General features: G+C 38.1%; 2 long non-coding RNA genes across 2 annotated transcripts; both read left to right on the forward strand.

Moving 5' to 3' along the window:
* On the forward strand, positions 1 to 5,496 carry LOC106962821 (uncharacterized). Its single transcript, XR_001428062.1, has 4 exons — positions 1 to 30; positions 939 to 1,061; positions 4,276 to 4,395; positions 4,699 to 5,496. It is a non-coding gene; the product is annotated as an uncharacterized LOC106962821 (long non-coding RNA).
* Positions 5,497 to 6,448: 952 nt separating this feature from the next.
* LOC106962822 (uncharacterized) lies at positions 6,449 to 10,541 on the forward strand. The gene is made up of 2 exons (XR_001428063.1): positions 6,449 to 6,481; positions 10,258 to 10,541. It is a non-coding gene; the product is annotated as an uncharacterized LOC106962822 (long non-coding RNA).
* Positions 10,542 to 16,854: the final 6,313 nt, after the last annotated feature.

Consider the following 16,854-nt stretch of genomic DNA (forward strand, 5'->3'; position numbering starts at 1 on the left):
TTTGCTGACTTATATTTTATTATCTTTCAGGTCAGTACACGGTGAAAACACACCAAAACTACTCTGTAAGATGTTTACCTCTTAGTTGACCAGTATATAGCACTGTGTTGCGGTTTCTGTGCACTGTTTTGCCAGTAGTTGCCAGTTTTATCCCATGAGGGTAAAGTTGGCAGTATGCTAGCCCGCGCTGGGAAAGTCCCGCGAGGGAAGGTGATTAGAAGGCCGTGATATCTTACCAACTCCGGGTTTTAGGAGTTTTATTTTGCTTTTGTTTGAATAATATTCAGTTTAAGTTACTTGTTGACTCAAAGTAGCTCAGAGCATGAGAGTAAAGTGAGTCCAGCCACAGTTAAAAGAAGATAAACTATTCTTTGTTCATAAAGTGTAAGAATTGAGGTTAAAGTTGAAACAATGTTAAGTTAAATTCTGTATTTGTTTTGTAAGATACACATACCATGGTTGTCTTCATCTAAGTGAAGGATGGAAGTGTGAAAAGGGTAATGTGCGAACTTATATACTTGTGAGAATAGTACACCAAGTTTGTGAAACAACTATAATGCAAAACATTAATACTGTACACTGAAAAAAGGTTGTTTGTAAACACATAAAAAAAAACAAAAAAAAACGCAATCTGGATGCTAACGGCAGCGCTTCGGTCGTCATTGCTGACTTCTGTTTTATTATCCTTCAGATTGTGGTCATCATTGTTATAGCAATCCTGTCACTCGGGACCTGTAACATAAATATCTGGTTTCAACTGTAAATGTGATTTTTGTTCTAGTTTTCATTTCCCTTCAGCAGCAGGATTTGTTAGTATAATTAGCACTAGTAAGGTCTTTAATCTTACATGAATGAGATAAAACTCTTGATGTTTGATGCCAAGCCGCTCTTTGCAGGTAGTCAGCTGTGACTCTGTCTCCTCTGTGATCTGCTGGCAGGCTGGCACAGGCCAAAAAGTCTAACAGTTCAGCCGTTGCCATGACAATGCAGAGCTCTCCACCATGAGCTTGGACAGTACACAAACCCAGCTGTTTACTGCAGGCACTGATAGACAGGTCAGAGTAGGTGAACTCTCACCCACACACACATACACACACTGCTTGTGAAGCAAAGCAGAAAACACAAATATGAATTGATAAAAGGGGGAAAAATTATTTATAGCTATGGCAAAGAATATTTTTTTTTACTTTTTCTCTTCATGATTATGACAGTGGGCTGCATGGTGGTTTAGTTACTGGCACTGTGGACCTGACAGAAAAAAGCTGCTGGGTTTGAATATTGGCCTGGGTTCTTTCTGCATGGAGTTTGCATGTACAGCCTGTGCTTGGGTGGGTTCTCTGGCTTTCTCCCACAGTCCAAAAATATGACAGGTGAACTGATTACTCTAAATTGCTCTTAGGCATGAGAGAGTGTGTGTGTGTTCATGGTTGTTTGTCAAGGTTAGGTTATGGCCTGGAGGCCAGACCAGGGAGTCTCTTGTCCTACGACCTTTGGATGTAGGCACCGTGATCCTGCAATGACAATTGGGGAAGTTTTGCTTATTGAATGAAACATGGCACTGGCCGTAAACAAACAAACAAAGCAAAAATAAATGAATAAAACATATAATCTCCATCAAGACACAATTAAGAGCAGACCATGCTAAGAGAAAATAAAAAACAATACCCTCTGCAGCTCATGGCTTCTGGGCATGCAACCCATTAATGCACAAGGGCTTTCCAGATTCTGAAGATAAAATAAAATACAGAATCAATTTAAGCATGTTGTGGTAAAAGAAATGGGTCCGTTCCAACCTGCTGATTATAAAAAGAAAGTTTTAAGACCTTTTGTTCACTTGTTTAATAAACTGATCACTGTCTGTTTAAAGATCTGTTTCTTCAATTCAATTGAGTACTACAAATAGTCTCAAACGTGATAGCTCAGACAATGGAATTCATACAATTCACTCTTGCTAATTTTATTTAAGTAGGTAGTAAAAATAATTTTATATAAAAGTAGGTAGTAAAAGGTGTAGGGTGATTTGTGACAGTGGGCTGTGTGAAGTAATTTTGCAGCATAAATCTTGACAGGGGCTGGGAAGCAATACATTCTACCCGACAGTATTGAGGCAGTAAAGAGTGGCTGCTTTTGATCAGCAAAAACACTCCTGGCTTTTTATAAGAGATGTCTGTCTATAGAGGTGTTTTACGTTGATGGGGCTAATGTATCTTCTATTGGACTTTTGTGTGAACATGTGATTCCTTTGTGCAAAAATTAGGTTTTGCAAATCATTTTTGTTCTTTGCATCTTCAATTTGTTTGGTATAAATGACAAGCACTCTTGTTTTACAAATTGCAGCTCTGCATAATGACTCCAGCCTTAACAAATAAATAGAATAATTATGCATTTTGTAATTAATCAATATAATCAACCACATCAGCTCTGACCCCATGAGCTCTTGTAAGAGCACCGACGTGTGCATTGAGCACATGTGCGTGCGGCGTCAGATACACTCACGCTGCCATTTGAAACAGCTCCTTATGTCATTGTCTGCGAAAGAGCTGGCACCCCTTGGGCCAATTAGCAACAAAAAGCATCTTCTCTCCAATTTTCATCAACACCGAGCCCATGGCGTAGCTGTTAATGCAAGTCAGAATTTAAAATTCTGACCTTTTAATTACAGTGTTCCCATTGAGCCAATCAGTGTTCCTTTGTCAAATGCCATAAACATGGGCACAAACTGCGTCATCATGCAAAGTTGTTGCAAGACAGTGAGAGACACCAACTGAGCTTTCACCCTGGATTAATACACTGAGAAATGATTTCACAAAACTTTCATCTATTTCCATCACTCATTAAAAATCTGAGCAGCTGTTTCCTTCAACTGTAAATCAGAGATGAAATATACTGTAGTATGAGGTTGAACTGCAGTCATCAAGGCAATGAAAAGACATTCCTTTTTTTGTTTTTAACAATATAGAAACTTTGTTTTTGATAGACTGTACAACTTACAATTTTACATATTTTTCAAAATTAAGAATAAGTTAATTTGTTTGAATGTGGTGTGGATAATTCCAGTCCACACAGGTAGAAATATATGCATATACACTAATATTTGATTTAATGTTCTATTCTGAGTTCAGAAGAAACATGAGAAACAGACATTTTTCGCCATCGACGAGGTCTGAAAAAATACTTTGTCACTCTTTTTATCAGATATGGTCGAGTTTATTTTAAACTGCGGTATGTAACTTTTATAATAAACATGTTTTTCCACATATTGTTAAAGCTGTTGCCATGCAATGGCAGTATATGTGAAAAAAATTGAGCTCCTCTGCCTTCTCTCTAAGGTCAGATGGTATTTTTCCCAAGTGGAAAAACACCAGATGTATTTTCCCATCTGTTAAAATACACGGCTTGGTCAGTGGTGTATTTTTGGAGGACAATGTAAGTGCTGTCAATCACATTTGTGTACGTGCTGTTCACACCCTCGCCCTTGCACTCTACACTACAGCTTCTTCCTGATGGCTCTTGTGAATGCTCAGACTAACTAGCATAGACACTGGTGATGGCAGAAAAACAGATTTCCCGTAACAGTAAGTTGTTGCTCTGCCATTAGCACACTGGGCAGCACATCTACAGCAACTCTTTGAAGATCCTTGAATAATATGAGCTACAACTTTTAACTTTTGATTTTAGCCCAAGACTGCCAATAATAACCATGCGAGTTTGTGGTGTCATGCTTATCGGCTAATTTGCTGTGAATGATACTGTAGAACTGGGTGAGATGTTGTTAAGGAAGGAGTACCTCCAAATTCTTCAACTAAAATAAACAACTGCACTCTAAAAACAATATTTGTTCTCTAGTTGATATTGGGGACTTATTTATATTCAGCTCACTTAATTAATTTGGTTTGTTGATGACAACTTACGTTTATGTATTCCATTCATTTACAAATCTCCTTTTCATCTGAAGTGAACTTGTTACTTTTTGTCTAAGTAAAACAATTAGGTTTAGTGCAGCTTTGATATCATACATCTGACATCATGGGCTAAACTTGACATTCAAGGATCTCACGGTACCAACCAAAGTTCAAATGCCTGTAAACATCTGACCTACACTATAAGCACAAGTGTTGATAATGAAGCTCTTATTATTACAAGTTACTTATTGTATGCAAATTACCCAGAAAACAATATGCTAACATGTTGGCAGATGTTCTTTTTTGCAAACTGGTTCTGAATTTTGGCTCGTTTGGTTGTGACTGGGCTTTAAGCTACTGATCTGTCATGCAGTGACCGTTGGGACTTCAGTGGCCACTGCTTTCACAGAATCAATGCCGGGCTGGATCAAACTGTGAACATCACGCAGGTCTTGTTGCTGAGGAGGAAACTATTGGCAATGGGGTGGAGAAGGTACAGCAGCTATGTATATAGCTGTGGGTTTTTTTTTGTATTGAAAGATAGAACATAAACACAGTCTTTATGGTCCTCGAAATCTGTGTTTTCCAATGACCTTGCAGTCGAAACTATACGTAAAAAGTTAGCACATTAGGAGGAGTTTAATGGTGCAGGCATTGAAAAGGCAACCAGGTTAGAGTGTGTATTATTTTTAGTGGTAGCCTTTCAGTGATTGTCCTCACAGAGATAGAATAACAAAGGAGTGTGTGTGTGTTTCTGTCTGTCCTTTCCTGCTGTGTCTGCCTGCCAACAACTCAGAGCCAACCAGACATCTGGACCCTAACAAGTCAGAACGCTCCGGGGCTCTCACATTCACTTTACTATCGCTGCTACGGATTTGAGAGGATGTGTGTGCACACTTCCTTTGTATACCCACATCACATCTGCTCTTCATCATCATCATCATTTCACACCCAGTGAGCTGGACTCAGCGGTGCGCTATCATCAAGTTATACGACTTTCACTCTTTCTGTCTCTCTCTCCCGCCTCCACACATGCACATGCTAGCGCACACACCGCTGTATTTCCATGTCTTCAGAGGACATCGCAATGACTTACAGTGGGTTCGTTTTATGGAACGCACATGCCCATTCCCAACTTTAACCTTAACCAAAATGTTTACTGTAACCTCAAAAGATGCCTTTACCGTTATTTGAACTTGCCTGTCTCAAGAGGAAGCCAAATTCCTAGTAACATGATTGCGTAAACAAATTTAGGCCCCCGCATCATGAGTAATCTGCACCCCCCCTTTACTCCCTCACTTGCAATTACATGCTCTCAGGGGTGTCACAGTGGTAAAAAGAGCAGAGGCGACAGATCAGCAGCAGTAAAAGAAAATAGTGTCATTATGACTTTCATCACTCATTTAATTTTCTGCTACTTCACATAAACCTGGCTCCCAGTTGGAGCCACGCAGCCGTGTCCTGCATGGCATCTGATTTAAACTCCCTCTGCCCGTTGCTGCCCAAAAAGATCTCCTGTAGGTTGAAATATCCGCATCTCACAGGCAGATTCTCTTCACAGTTTGAAGGAACAGTGCATCATCTTTTTTTTTTTTTTTTTTTTTTTAATCTACCCCTTAAATACTCCAGGGGGAGGAGAGCGTTGATGGAAAAAAAGCATAAGTAAAGAAAGAAAAAGGAAAAAAAAAAGATCTTTGCAGGTGCAGTGAATGGCCTCCAGAGAAGGTGAAAATTAAAGTGTTGCATATGCATAACCCCTCATCTCACAGTCATTTGTAGTAAAGAGGGAGCACTTTTGCTCATTACAACGTCTTCCCATCACAAAGAAAATGGTAAACATGGTGCAGAGAAAAGGAACGCACACAAATACGACATGATCTTTATTCAACTAAACCGCATTAAGGAATAAGGAAATATAACCTAATTCCTTCAAGGTTATATTTCCATCAGTATTTTTTTTTTTTACCAGCACCATTACTGCTGCTTGTCTTTTATGTTTTTGTGTTTTTATGATGCAAAGCACTTTGAACTGCCTTGTTGTTGAAATGTGCTATTCAGATAAACTTGATTGATTGACTGACTGATATTGGTGTTATAACTAACCCATTTACAGCAGCTCCTAGTGCTCCTATCCAACACATTGTTTATTTTTTTTTAAATTCTTATTCATGGAAAGAGATCTGCTACTAATTCAATCAATTAATCAATGTTTATTTGTAGAGAACCCTTCATAGTAAAAGTAGCTCAGAGTGCCGTACAGATTTATAAACAATAAATGCACAAACAATAACCTGCATCATTTACCACGACTGCTAAGCATGACTGTAAATTTTGGTAATAAAAAAAAGAAGTGTTGTATTTTATGATTGGGACATATTGTTGGAGTTTCCTTCCACCGTCTTCTCTTCTTTGTGTTTATCTCTACAGGATGTTAACAGATTTTCCTCTAATGCCTCAGCATTAGAGGAAAATCTAATAGAAAATCTAGTGGACATCCTCTAGACGTCCACTAGACGTCCTCTGAGTGGACGTCTGGTGTTCATCAACTGTGTTTCAGTCTGCATTCATTCTCGTCACAGGTGAGTGCTTTTGTGGTCATTAATTCTTTACCTCAAAAAGTAGCTTTATAAACTTGTCTTGTGTTTTTGTATTTTCCACTTGCATTCAAACCAAAGTGTGCAGCGATTCATAACCAAACCTGCACAAGCTTACATTTTCATGTTCCTTTTTTTTTTTTCTTTTGCTGCTTAGAAGAAAAGGGAGCAGAATGCTAGCTCAGAATAAGAGAGATGCATAGAATGAGACAAATAAACAAAGGCAAGGAATTAAAGGGAATTTTTAAAAAGAAACTTCAGTGAGATGAAAAAATAACTTGGAGCAGTTATCTGCTGATTATACCAAGTGGTGTTGTTATCAAAGGAAACCGAGCACCGCACTTTTCTCTCAGCTTGAAATAGCTCTGTGTTTTGAGTATCTGCCTACACATGTAGGCAGAAAGGGAAGAAATATTTTTTCAGAAGCCACGTTTGAAAGAATATCTTCTTGCAAGCTCACTATACACCCCTAAAATTGTGTCTTAAACATATGTGAAACATTTAGATATCCATGACCAGCAACATAAAAATCAGTCTCCAAAAAAATACTCTATTAATTAATGAGACATTAAGTCTCATTTCTGGTTTTACTTACCGAAAACTGTCATCAAGTTGAGTTATTTTCAGCTTTTTCATTCAAAATCAAATATACAAACAAACAATGTTTGTCTATATTGTATTTTTTGATAAGAACTCTGTCAAATAAATAAATAAATAAATGTCCCATTGAAACAAACAAATAAATATTTAAAAAATACAAGTATTTGTGTTCTTTAGATTACCACAGACAAGAAAACATGCCAACTAACAAAGGTAGATGTGCATTGACCTTCGTAGGTCAGGATGTAATTTGAAGAGTATTTTTATCCCAACTTGCTCATATCAATATAGCAAGAATTAAAAGTGGTGAAAACAACTGAGCAGTAACAGTTTATTTTGCTAATAGAGTGGGTATGAAAAAAATAAAATAAAATTGCAACTGTTAGCGAACTGCAGCAAATGTCTCAGTGTCAGACATGCTTCTGCAAAGAAAGAGGAGTTTCATTTGAAGTCCTTTTGCAACTCTTTATGAGGGGAGGCAGTAATTTTGGGGGACATTATGGTTAACAAGAACAAGAAATCGATGTGAACCTCTGCATGTTCTCTTTGTACCAGAAGTCTTACATGGGATATACAAAAGACCTAATAGAATTATAATACAGACAAAAGTATCACGTGTCACAATCACAAAGATCAGGCGACTGATAAGTATGAAATGGAAATGCTTGACACTTTTTTTTTCTTTTTTTGAAAATCAGAGAAGAGGGCTAAAATCACAGCAGCACATATTAAAATGCAGACACACTGTGTGCCTCTGGCTAATGGCGCCAGCGTGTCTCTTCCAATCACTCTGCTTTTTATTCAGCTTCTTTAAACTTATGTGGACTTTTTTTTAAAACTCATGTATCCAAAGTTTGTCTGTTTGATTGTAAAACTTTTTTTTCGTTTATATGGGTCTTGCCGAGGCTTTTGCACCCGTCTTACATTTAGCATATCAGGACTGTCAGATATTATTGACCAAAAATTTAATGAATCCATGAGAATGAATATCCTGCAAACACACGTGTAAAATATGGGGGACTTTTAAAGGCTTTTCCACATAAGAAGAGTGTACTCTAAAATTCCAACAGACCCCTCAGCACTCATTACTTTTCTTAGATTTCCCGGGATCTGGCGGTACAATTGCCAATCTTCCAGTTACTGGTCCTCTTTTATTACCCTCAAACACCCTACGCCCCGTTTGACCTGGAAAGTTTTCCTGCTTTGTGCAATTGCATCACTTTAGTTTAAATACCAAAAACACTGATTCATTTCACAAGTCAGAGAGCAAAACAACTGCAGACCTTCTCTGGCTTTCCTCAACAGATCAACCCCAGAGGTAAGCAGTGAAAGCGATAGAGTGAGAGATGAATGTAGCAAGGCAGATGAGAGCGTTCTCAAAGCCAAAGTGAGGAAGTGTTAGGATCTGTGTAGTTTCTGTCTGTCTAGTCCTGTTTTCCCCTGAGTCTGTCTTGATTGATCCCAGCTGTGTGTCGTTCCTGTGATTACCCTCCCAGTGTATTTAGTCCCACCTGTTGTCAGTGTTCTTTGTCGGATCGTCGTCGTGTCTCACGTCTGTGTCTGTTCCTGTGCTGCCAGAGATTTTCTGTTGTTCCTCCTGGTTTTTTCATTAAATTATATTTCATCATGACTACCTGGGATTCCCGGCGTCTCTCTCACCGCTCTCAACCACACATCATGACAGGAAGTGGCTCGGAAGGAAATGAAAAAGTGGCAGCTGGAACAAAAGCAGAGTTCAGGAGCTACTTTCAGAACTTGTAAACTTCTTGAAAAACTTTCAGCATTTGATTCTTTTCCCCCATAGTTCAGATTGGCACTCCTCTTCTACTTTTTCATATTGCATCCCAGAAGGTTAGCCTGCTTTCATTTCTCCATCTGCACACACAGACACATGTGCACATGCATCCTCTTCTCTCTCCAGTTTCACTCGAATGCCCAGTTTAAATCAAATGTACTAAACTTGTAAAATAGGAAAAGATTTATATGAATTTGCTTTTCTTTTTCTCTTCATGTGCATTTTGTCAACTACAAGGTAAGTTTGTGTAATTAAATTAAACATATATTGTAGTTTATTTTATAATTGAACATCTGATTGAATGGGGCTGATGTGTTGCAGTAGCTCTATTCAGGAAATGTCATTCAAACGGTTTGCTGGGAGGAATTTATTTTCCCTTTTGTGGTTTGAAACCCAAATTATTAATAATTTTTGGGATTAACACCTTGTTATGAATTGAGTTTATGACTACAGGAGGCTGTCATAACCCTCTAAATATATGATGAGTTGAAGTGTACAGTATATACATCATAGATGTACAATTGAAGCTCCACAAATAACTAAATAATTTCTTGATTCATTGGGTGAATTTTCCTGGCAGTAAAATGAGTTTCTTTGCCGCATTAAAATTTTTTATTTTTGTTTAATATCACGAATTAATTGTTGCCATTTTTCAGACTTGATGTGTACTTTTTCTGAAACTGTTTTGTGAAATAAAAAAGGTTCTGTGTTGTGGCTCCCACATGCTGGCCAGAGGCAAGCAGATCATTATGAAGGTGAATCTAATGAATTTCAGAGTCAAAACAGAAAAAGCAAAAAAAAAAAAAAAGGTTGTGCATAAAAACTGGAAACAATGCATAAAACCTTAGGAGTAAAACAGTTGCTGGATGGGAAGGATTTAGCTCCTTGCTAAATCCTGGTAAGGATCATTACTGGATGTAAATCGTGAGTCTGATTAACTGGCTGTAGGAAAAACAGGGAGGTTGAGAGAAAAAAAAAAGATCTCGGCTGAGAAATGGTTTTCAATTAATGCAAAAGCGAACACATGGATAAGTGAAACAGTGACTAATAAAACATGCACTAAAGCAACCTGCAATGCAAAACAAGAATTCATGGAAATGCTAAAAAGCATTTGATAAGCAAACTCACAACAAAAATGACTAAGTGAACTCAAAATCCCTCATGGCAACATAAATAACTAATTCTAAATTTTACCAGGACAATTATAAAAACCAGTATCATTTTAATTAATATCGCATAAAGCTATTTCATAATGCTAAAGGAGAAAAACTGAATTGCATTGCATGCTGTCTCTACTTTAGTATATTGTCAACAAACCTTTTTCAGTCTGACATCATCGTATTGCCCACGTTTTTTTTTTTTCCAGCTGAATCAAAGCGAAGCTTCAGGATCAGATAATGCCAGCCGTGGGCTCTTGAGTGCCACAGATGGCTCGACTTTTCTTCAAGGCCTCTTAAAGGTCAACCTGGATTAGAAGGATCGACTGCTGTGAAAGACTTCTTTTCTCATTCAAGTAACTTCCCCCGTCTGGCTCGAGTGACTACAACACATTTGCTCCAGCATTCTACATTAAGAAGGTCCTGGATGTACAGTAATAGACTCTCCCAAGTAGGCAAATAAAACATTTTAGAACCCACTGTAATCAAAGTAGGCAGGACTGCTGGGATCATTTTATGTTTTCAGCACTTTATTCAACAAAATTTGTGAATAAAAAAGTGAATGCCCCAGCAATCCTCAGAAAACTGACTGCCTCAAACTATGTTTAGCAGATTGCTCTGGAGCACAGGTACACAGTAAGGGGACTACAACTCCACTGTTTTTTTCTTAACCTGTCCACACCTGTACAAGCTGCACTAAATAGGCATCAGCTACACCATTCCAGCTATAATTTAAAGCGATATATTTTAAGTCACGTTCATTTGCATAGCACATCTTAGGAACAACACAGTTCAAAGTGTTTTACCTAATAAAGAACATGACACAATAAACAGACAAAAAAAGCATTACATTTCAGTGGAAAAATCAAGAGTTAATAGCAAGATTGTTCTCCAGACTAGAATTAATCCATTTTCCAGTTATTATTAATCAAAGGCAATTCTGAACAAATTAGTTTGAAGCAGAGGTCTTCAAATCCATGCCTCGAGGGCCGGTGTTATTAATCTTTTAGATCTGTCTCTGCTTCAACACCTAAATAAAATAATGGGGTCATTAGCAGGACTCTGGAGAACTTGATTGGATACTGAGGAAATTCAGTCTGTTAGATATTTTTTGGTATTATCATTTTGTTATTACTTTAGTTCATATTCAGTCTAATGTTAATCAGTATTATTGTGATTTTTAGTTTAAAGTGTTCTCTTCCTTATGTGTGTATAAACTGACCTGGAGGTTACGACTGTCTGTTTATCTTTATGTGAGACAGTTAACTCTGTGTTTCCCAGATTTTAAATTCTTCCTGTGTTAGTTTGACCTAGAGTTGAACTGGGCTCAGACCGTAGATCAGATATCACACCTGGAACTGAGTTGCTGGTTTGTTTAGGTTAAATGTTTTACGACCTCTGTTGTTTTCCTGACTGCCCCCTGTGACTGTGTTTCTTTTGACAATAAAAGAAGGAGCTCGTGTGGAAGGATTCAGAACTTTCTGTGAACGGCTGATGGAGAGTTTTCCTTTTGCAAAAGCTTTGTCTATAAAATTCATATACGTTGTCTGTGGTCTTTTTATATAGGTTCGAGAAAAAGTACCTATCACAGTCATTTGATTCAAGTGTGTTGGACATGGGACACATCTAAAAGTTGCAGGAAAAAACCTGGATTTGAGGACCCATAATAGAAAGGAAATAAGCGTTTCAGCAGTTTTGCAGTTTTCTGGAAGTTTGCACCAGATCAGTGGAGCATAAAAACGTAATGGTTCTGGGGATGCAGAGCAGACTTGAAACAAAGACCAAAATGTCTGAGAAGTTGATAGAACAGCAACAGATCTTTAATTCAAACATTCAGTTATTTATAACCTGACAAAAGTATTTCAAAGTCTATTCCCTGAGCTATAGGGAGACGGTGTGAGGACTTTGGATCTGAGATGATGTACTCTATCTTCCTGGTCTTAGTGTGAACATGAGCAACTATGTTCTGGATCAACTGCACTTGTCTGATTCACTTTTTAAGCAGACCTGTGGAAAAAAATGTTGCACTAATGCAGTTTGGCTAAAAACAAAGTGCATGGATGAGTTTCTCAAGAGCTTGCTGGGACATTAGTCCTTCAATCCTACCTAAAAAATGTTTTCAGACAATCGAAGGCCAACTTTGTACTTGTCTTTGTTGTTGAAGGTTAAGGCCTAAGTCCACCAATAGATCCAGATAGTAGTGATGGAGGTATTGCTGAATGTTCAATGTAAATATGTTGGACAGCTTCTCGACTTTTTTCACCTCAAGGTGAGCACAATAACTTCATCTACAGCTGAACTACAGCATTGTCTTGTCATTTTTGGCCAAGTCATAATAAAGCCCATAAACTTAACATGATTCTCTAAGCTCCTGAAAACAGATGACCTTGGATGGCAATGCAATAATCTGTGTGCTGACTCTTAATCATTCCTCTTTGGGTCCAAAAAGAATTACCTTAATTTTATTTCTGTTCACCTGAAAAAAGTGATGATGGTACATCCAAGCACTGATTTTGATTTTTTTCTATGCATCTACTCTACTTGTTTACCTCCCTTTTGTAAAGATCTATTTCATAACATCAACAATAACCCTATTTAAATTCAAAAGAAGGGCGTAAGCATGGCAAAAAGTTATTTTACAGTTTTATCTCAGTCATTAGTTTCTACCTCTTGAAGGTAAATAAAAACAGAGTCTGAACGAAGCAGGGCAGATTAAAATAGCTTGTAAAAATGGCTCCTTTGTTATTTTTCAAACAGGGATTTGACTGCAGGCCAAGATGATTTAGAGGAAAGTGTTAAAAACATTAGAGGGAGTTAACACCTTTAGATATTTGGGCGGTCGGTTTAAGTGCGTTTTCTAGAGGTGAAAGGTCAGCCTTCCAAGAGCTTTTCATGGACGTTTAGTTCCTTCAGGATGTGCAGCAAAATGTTTTATGTCTTTTATGTGTCTGATATTGATGGAGTGTGTTTTCTTTTTTGAAATACAAAATCCTTATCTCTTCTTGAGTGTATCGAAGATCCAAGATCATCTGTTTTCAGCAGCTTGCTTTTATCACAGACCCACTTCTGGTCCAAAAAAAAAAAAAAAAAAATGGTTTTAGTGATACATTCCTCTCAGCTCAAGAAATCTGTTTTGGATTTCATAGTAACATAAATCAATCTTACATCCTTATCTTTTGTGGTTACACTTCTTTTTTGCTCACACAATGTCCTTTATTATATATTTTTCCAGATTTCTTTCCTCACAAATCCACCCAGCCTGACTAAAATAAAAGCAATAGTCCATTAGTTGGCTTTGGCACCATGTTTCTTCAGGGCTGCATTTGAGCAATGGTGTTTCCACATGGAAGCTGCGCAAAGTCATGCATTAATGCTGCCAAGTGAAAACAGTGGTGGCATCGTGGCCACCAGTGACAAAAGTCAATTTAAAGTTCTGTTTGGACTCTCTCCCATGCTCAGGAAGTCTGTGCGCATATGTCTGTGAGTGTGTGTGCTCGCACAAACATGTGTGCATCTGTTTGTTTGGTGTCTTGAGCTGCAGCAGGAACATTTGCTTTATTTGGGACCAAGCCTTCTCATTTATATTCAGAGTCTCTGCAAGGTTCTGCTTGACTTCTCGCACACAGACACTATCTGGCGCACACATACACATCAGGGTACATGTACACAGGGGTACTGTGCACCTACTTTAGTCACAACCCAGCTTTTACGCCTTTCCTCAGATCCCTTAATCCTCCGTGGCTGAATAACTTTGAAGCAAACAGGCACCAGCTCATCTGAACTTTGACTGATGGCCAAAATGTTCCGCAAATGGAATGGCAAGAACAGAAATCCAAATACTTCGACAACAATTATCTCCGTTTGTAAGCAGTGAATGTGACCTTGGAGAGTATTTGGGCATGTATGAAAAGAGTTGAACAAAGTTTATAGCATTCCCAGATCGAGGTCCATGAAATCTAATAAATTACCCCGGGTAATCTTTCCTGAGATGGTGTCGGCTTACATCTGTTGGCCTCCAGGCTGTAGAAACTACACATGGCACAGCGAACTCTTATCTCAGGCTAAACTCTTACTGGTTGATTTGCAATTGTGGGTAATGAACAAATCCAGGAGCCAAATGAATAAACAATGTATGCATTCAAAAGCCTCAAAGATGTATTTTTGCATGCAAACTGTTATTCATGAGGAAAGGTTTATGAGTTTAAAATGTGCACACTTTAGAAATCCTTTAGAGAGTGCCTGCATGCATGCATTCCAGTGAAAATTTGAACTTTATCTGGTAACATAGAAATGCGACCAAATTAAAATGAAGCTAAAATCAGTGGGGCAGTTTGACAGTGATTGCTGTTCACACTACTACCTACCTGGAGTCTATTTCAATATGCTTTACAGACCATATGGCTTGTAGCAAAAAATGTTTTGCCATTGCCCTTTTCTTTGATGCTATAGCATTCGGTGTCAAGCTAAGGTTAGATGGCCAGAGCTCTAAATTTTACCTCTAAAAATTCACCAGCCTGAATGTTGTCGCTTAGAGACATTACATTTACAGCAGATACGCAGCTTCAAAACAAACTGTGCATCAGCTGCAACTTCCTCTAAAAATTAACATGCAGACATACTTGTCAATCCAATTGCACTAGTCCCACCTGAATGACATAAATAGTTCAGCCAGTCTTGCAAAGACTGGTTGACATTCTTTCAGGTGTGTTGGAGTATTGATGCATGCATCCAAAAGTTGCAGGACGGTGGCACTCAAAGACATCTTTCCATTTAACAACAGATGACAGAAGTACAAGAAGATACCATTATCGGGCAGTTAGGAGGAGGGCAGTTATTTAGTTAGTTACAGCAAAGTAGAATCAGCTCAGTCACTCTACCGGCAAATCACAACGCTGATGAGGCGATGGAAACACAGCACAGCATTTGCTCTTTATACAACTGGTGAAAATAGAAAAACTAATCAGATAGAAAAATTCTGACAGAAAGATAAAGATTTGCCACTTTTGATGGCATCCATCTAAATAAACAAGAAGCAGAATTAGGGTTATTTTTCTTCAGGCACTTTCCGAAGGCTTCCCATTTTATGAAATCTTCCAGTGGAAATCCACACTTCATTATTCAGCTGTGTATCTTATAGTCAATATACATAAAACAAATACAAATCCTTGTTCAGTGGAGTTTCTTCACAAAGTCATGATTACAACCATCCACAGAAAGTTAGCTTGGGCTTCATAATATCATGTTAATGATAACGGGAACGATTCAACTAGCCCAATAATCCAAGATCCACATACATTGTTTTTTCCCTGCCGGTTTTGCATAAACATGATTTCAAACATAAAACTGCTCACAGTTTTATGCAGATGTCCCCAGGTTATGAGGGGAAGAAGCTACTGAATAAAAAAAGTCTATATCCTGGCCCGTAAGACTTCAGCTTTGAGCTCCAACAGGATTTGCATATTTGTTGGACTGTGTAAATGATCCCTCTGCACTCTAATATGCGAGGTATATTTCTCACCGCAATCGCCAGCGCTTTGTACATTAGGGCACTTTTGAGACTTAATGAGGCAAATTAAGCTTAACCTTGTGTAGCTGCTGCAGATATTTACAGTCTTATTCTCTATATCCATCACAGCATTGCAAACACACAGAGACACACATTCTCACACAACATGATAAAACTTGCCTGAAATACCAATGCTGGCCCTGGGCTTCATGAATAATGTAGATGACCTACACCCTCTCATAAACTTTACAGCCCCCCCCCCTTCCTCACACATAGCCTCCGCACTTCTCATAAATCTTTTCTCTCATACCACTTGACTACCAGGACAACCGATGAGATTCCTCACTCACAAGCGCACACAGACGAGCTCACGCAATCCTGCAGATACAATGCAGATTACAGGAAAAGCCCTTTTTACCTTGAGGTGTTAGTTAAAGGTTGAGTGGTGGAACGAATGACAGCTGAGGAACACATGTTGATGTTTTAAAGTGGTTTAATGCTTGATCATAAAACAAAATGGGTGTGCCTCAAGTGAAAACGTAAAATATTTACTATAAATATGAGTGCATATTTGATCTAATGGTGATTTCATTGCCTCTGAGGGGAAAGCGCCAATAAGGCAACTTGTTCGTGATTCAAAGTAAACCTTTATGCTGTTTCTGTTGAATTATTTTGCTCAGGGGACTAAGATGGGGATATGATGGTGTGACAGCTGACCCTACTGTCACACAGACCTGAATGGTGACTGTTTTGTTTGTTTATCCTTAACATTAATTTAGACATTAGTTAGTGAATAGTTTTGATTTTTATTTTTGAAAATTATTTTCATTAGTCTGACCTTTTAGTTAACTATTTGCAGTGCACACATTTAGTTAACTTTATTTGTCAGTTCTTTATATTTTTGTTAAAAGCAACAAATTAATTTATTTGTTTTGAGTTCCCAGTTTCCTTTGGAGCTGCTGCTGGAGGGTCACAGAAGAGCTCCAGCTAATTGACGTCCTTATATGGCTGGCAAAACCTCCTCAGCGGGCCGTTCCATTTGTTTGTCAGGGGACGGGGAAATTTGGTTTTCTTTAGTTTAATTTGACCATTTCTTTAATGTTTCTTCTATTTGGTAGTTTCATTCTAATGTTTGTTTAATTTAAAGATTTGGTATTGTATTGATTAGTATTTGTTTAAGTTTTTGTATGTTTAATTACCCCTTGTGTGTCAGCAGTGGTCTGATCAGCCACTATTTAAGTTCCCCTCATGTCTTGTTTGTTAGGTCAGTTTTGTGCTTGAGTTCTTTGTGTTACCACCT

The sequence above is a fragment of the Poecilia latipinna genome, unplaced genomic scaffold (assembly GCF_001443285.1).
Source record: "Poecilia latipinna isolate Pla-1442-1.1 unplaced genomic scaffold, P_latipinna-1.0 Scaffold1465, whole genome shotgun sequence".
NCBI classification, from domain to species: Eukaryota; Metazoa; Chordata; class Actinopteri; order Cyprinodontiformes; family Poeciliidae; genus Poecilia; species Poecilia latipinna.